The sequence below is a fragment of the Dendrobium catenatum genome, unplaced genomic scaffold, assembly GCF_001605985.2.
Source record: "Dendrobium catenatum unplaced genomic scaffold, ASM160598v2 fragScaff_scaffold_207, whole genome shotgun sequence".
Lineage (NCBI taxonomy): Eukaryota > Viridiplantae > Streptophyta > Magnoliopsida > Asparagales > Orchidaceae > Dendrobium > Dendrobium catenatum.
The window spans coordinates 122,094-127,404 of record NW_021318669.1 but is presented as its reverse complement, the minus strand read 5'-3'; positions in this window follow the sequence as shown (position 1 = coordinate 127,404).

Here is a 5,311-nt window from a genome sequence, read left to right as displayed (position 1 = left end):
CGAATTCCGACATCATTAAGGCCTTCAAATGCCCAATGAACGGTGCAATATCAAAGGATTCAATATCGGCCGCCATTCAAAACACTCCCAATTCGCCCCTGATCTCACACCTATTTACGGGCTATGCCACTCCAGAAAAACTATAAATAGAGCCCTCATTCTACACCAAAGGGACTCAAGTGAAGAGAGAGAAGGAGGAGAAGGAAGAAGCTCCTCCTCGACCACCGTCGGAGCTCTTCCCGCCGCCTGAACACGCCGGAACTCTGCCGGATTTTCAAGAAATGCAGGAATTCTGCACAACTTCCACGTGATGCTGAAATCCTTTCCAATTAACAACAGAGTTTCCTCTTAACGCCAAAACTCCGCCCAAGTGAAGCTGGATTTCTCCTCTGCCACCAACAGACGTCGAACTTCTTCCCGACTTCGAACCTTCACTCTCCGCCAAGTTTTTACCCGACGCCGGACTTCTACCGGATATCAGACTCCTCTAGAAGTCTATGCGAAGATGGATTTCTTTCTATGGTTGGACTTCTACCTGACGTCGGTCTTCTGACCTTCATCGTCAGACACAGTCTTTCCAACCTCCCTCGCAAGGCAACTACAGTCTTTACGACCTCCGTCGCCCGCCGACTACGGTCCTCCTGACCTATGTCGCCCACCGACTACAATCTTTCCGACACCTATCGCCCGCCGACTACGGTCCTCCTGACTTATGTCGCCCGCCGACTACGATCTTTCCGACCTCTGTCGCCCGCCGACTACGGTCCTCCTGACTTACGTCGCCCACCAATTACAAGCCTTCCGACCTCCTTCGCTCGCCGACTACGGTCCTCCCGACCAAACGAACATGTCAATAGTGATTCTTTGTATTCATATCATGTAATGTACTCTATAAAATGTACATCAAGTTAAGGCCTTCTCCCAAGGAAGGGCCTCATTTGTAATCGACTACAATACTAGTGGATTTATTCAAACTGGGCTAAGCCCCGTGGTTTTTCCCCCTTTTCAGGGGTTTTCCACGTAAAGATCTTGGTGTCTCATAAATGCTAGACCCTCTCTCTTATCTGATTGCGTGCCGGATTTTCGTACAATGCTAAGACGATAAATCTTATATTTCTCTACCGCCGCGAATACTCCTGGACGCAACAGTTATGATTATGTTTGGTTGAACTGTTCTTTTGGTTCTTGCTTCCATGTAGTTATGATTACAGTTGATGAATTGTTTGGACATATGCTTTACTTCCCAAGATCAACACCCAATTGTTATTCAGATTGGTGGAAGCAACTTGGAGAAATTGGCAGAAGCTTCTTGTGTGAGTTCTTGTTGTTCGTCAGAACAGGTTTTACAATAGCTGCTATGAAGGAAGTTATCATATAATGTAAATTGTACATCACATATGTATAAGAATACTTTGAGAATGCAACTCTTCCTGATGTTCTAGTAGCAGAAGGTGCTAATGAACTTCCAATAGCATATATATGTGCATTTTTATCTTAAACATGCATACAACTGTTAATGTTCTGCTACTATTCTTTGCATGATTCATATGTACTTTGTAATTATATCTATTATGCATTTTTCATGCTTACAACAAAAATTAATTCAAATACAATCTGCAGCAAAGCATTCCTATTACACTTGCCTTTACTACCTTCGGCTTCTATGTAATCGAGTAGTGGCCTTTAACAAGCCAAGGGAAATAAAGTTCTATGTAATCGAATAGTTAAATCCTACTTGTTGCCAAGCAGGCCTAAATGGTTTCTGTTACTTTTGTATTGATTCAGATTAGTTTGTTTATCCTGGGTGAAATGATTTTATAAAGATTGTTGTTGGAAATGCTTATAGAGTTGTAGTTGGAGCCGCGCTGACATCAGTTGATGAGTTTAATTTTAATTTAGAGAAAAATAAATAGTTTATTCATGATATGTAATTACATATTTATTTAATTTTTTAATTAAATCTTAAAAATATATCAAAGTTATATTATTATTATTATAGAAAGTATATTTATTATGAAGTAATAGCATATAATATTTTTTCCCATATTAATTTAAAACATAATAGTACATCATTAAAAAAACTATATTATGATATTTAAAAGTTATAAAACATTTCATAAAAGCTGATTCAATTTTTATTTTAGAATTATAAGTTTGTTATCATATATTATGATATTTAAATGTTATAAAATATTTCATAAAAGTTGATTACATTTTTAATTTAGAATTGTAAGTTTGTTATCAAATAAATTTTTTTAAAAATATGACATTTACATAAGTTCTTTTCATCTCAATATATAAGGATATAAAATCTCAATATATAAGTGTATAAAGGTAATTACAATTGCGCCTCTGATCTTTCACGCAAATAGCCTGCTGTGCGACCTCACCTCTTTCTTGAACAAGAACTTTCTTCTTCCTCCTTTGCCAATCAACTCCGCCGGACTCTGATACCATTTTGTTGTCAATCTTAATGACTTCTAAAAAATATGCCTAACTTAATTAGGATCCTTTCCAAAATTGAGTTACTAAAATTAGAATTCCAAAAATTGCCTACAATTGAAACAAACAAGCTAGTGAAAAAATAAAATTAAAAAAACAGCAAGTTACTAATTAATTTAACAATTAATTAGAAACATTTATTAACTAAACATTGCACATGTAAATGACTAAGATGTTCTTGCTTTAACCAAATGCTTCTTAATATCACAAACTTTGCTCGCAAAATATCAAGAACAAACTCTCTTTACCAAAACAGTAAGTTAATCATGAAAAACATGTTCATAATAAGCATTTAATCTATCTTGTAAAGAGTTATGAACAAGATATATGTAAGAGAGCCATCAAACAATCAATCTACTACAAGGTATACAAGCAAAGCTCGCCAAGCCATGGCATCTCCTCCATAAAAAAAACAGCCAACAATATAAACAAGAACACAAGGGTTACTTGGTTCGGCATGATGTGCCTACATCCACGGGGAGAAAGAGGGCTAACTTCTTTATTAACTTGCACAAAGGTTACAAAATCCCTAAACAAGTTGTAGATCTAGGTTTATCATTAAAACTGAAATAAATTCTTAAAGAAATAAGCATAGAGAGATATAACCTGATCAATCTTCCACCTATCTTCTATCAATAAAACCTCTGCTCTTTTGGTTCTTGCTCAAATCCACCGGCAACCACAAGACAAGAACGAGTCCAGCAAATTAATAAATTCAAATAAATACAACTAATATTTGATTGACAAATTATTAATTAACAAATTAATTAACAGATTATGATAGATCGACATGGACATGCATATAGATATGGCATGCCAGACTTTTCATCACAGTACACTTACTGTCTTACATCCAAAAAATACTACTAAGAACATTTATGCCACAAGTTTACTAAGCTATGAATGCCTATGATGCAATACAAATATTTTTCTCTGTATCACAGGACTGTAATGTTCACACACAATAAACAAGAATTGGTCTGAACCAAACAAAAAATTCTTAGGCTTTTTGACTCAGTTTCTAGCTCTAAATTTTGAGAGCCATCTCTTTCAAATCGTTCTTAACCAAATAATTTTCTTCAGGAAATAGCTAAAAGTATTACAAGTTAAGCTGCAATCCTTTGAACAAAAGTCATGCCCTAGACGAAATCAAATTATGCTATGAATTAATATTTACTTCAAATTAATGAATTATAAATTTAATTAAATTATTCTTTATCAGGCGCAAAAATTGGGGTATAATTTTTAGGAGTAATTTTCATCTCACGTATTTGTAAATTTTGGATTTTTCAAGTAAATACAACCTACAATCAAAACGAAATGAACACGAAAATTTGTGTGGCTTGAACTTATCACATAGAAAGATTAATGTTCACTAGTCCAATAAAAATTATAGAATATGAAAAACATAGAAGTAGATAAGAAGATGTAATAGATGCAAGAGCTCAAACTACATTTACTGACACAGATATAAAAGCTTGCTCAAATATTTTATATCTTGTCTCAAAACATAGATTTGAATCTCTTTCGCTCTCTTTTTTTTTTCTCTTCTTTTTTATACTTCTAGCCCTCTCTTTTTCTCTTTTCATTGCCAACTCCAAATAATAAAAAACCTTTTTCCCCTTAAAAAACCAAATGGTGGAGAAAACCTTGAATATATATATATATACACACACCTTTTTTTAAGTCACTTATTACTCCAGTGAGAAAAATCTTAATTTTTTTATGCTAAAGAGATAGGCATTGCTGATGCCAAAGGTCAGGTCTCAACACTAAAAGTTCATGTATAATGATGAATTTATCTATTACATGAACATAAACATATTATATAATATGAGTTTTCTTCTCCTACGTGGAGAAAAATAATCTTCTATTATTAAAATAATTTTTATGTTCTTTACATTTTCCACTTTATGTAATGTTCAAATTCAATTTAAATTATTAATTGTGATTTGCAATATAAAAATTATATTTGGATTACATTTCATCATAAAAATTTTTATGATCATTTCACTATTTACGTGCAAGTGAAAAATTTTAGAGTGATATATATGTAAAAATTATTTTAAAAGTCAAATTTAATTTTCACTAATCAAAACTATCTAATATATATTATCATCAATAAGATATTTATTTCATTCCAATTTACTAAAAATTTCTTCATTTAAAAATTATCATTATCTCATCATACAACCAGAGCCATTTATTAAAATAAACTTCATACAACTTTTCAATTTTATTAAAAGTTTATAATGCCCTAACTTTAATTTTATTAAAGAAATTGAATAATTATAATGAATAATGGTAATTCTCCTATTGGAGAAAACTCCCTCTTATATTCTTATATAATTTCAATAATCAAATGATAATATTATAGTAATTATCTTTAAAAAATCAGTCATATTTCCTTTTGGCTTTACTTGTAGCTTTTACAATATCCATAAGAGCAAATTGTGTTAAGGAGTAGGATAGCTAATAGCTATAGATAAAGATTAATATAAAGTTAAAATGCCTTCATATCATTGACATATATCTTGTATGATGCCAATATCTTTAAATGATAATAATAATAAATAATAAAAATAATAATAAACAGTCAAGTATTTTAATAATTAAAACTTTGACTAAGTATGCTAATAGTATTATTTTATGATAAAAATAACTATTATATCAATAGCATGATAACTTGCAAGTGGAGTAGAAATTCTTCCATGCCAAAATTTCCTCCTTTTAGTACCAATTCTCTTGCCAAGTCAAAATTAGATCATTAAGAGAATAAAGAGTACATAATCTATTTGATTGATTGTTA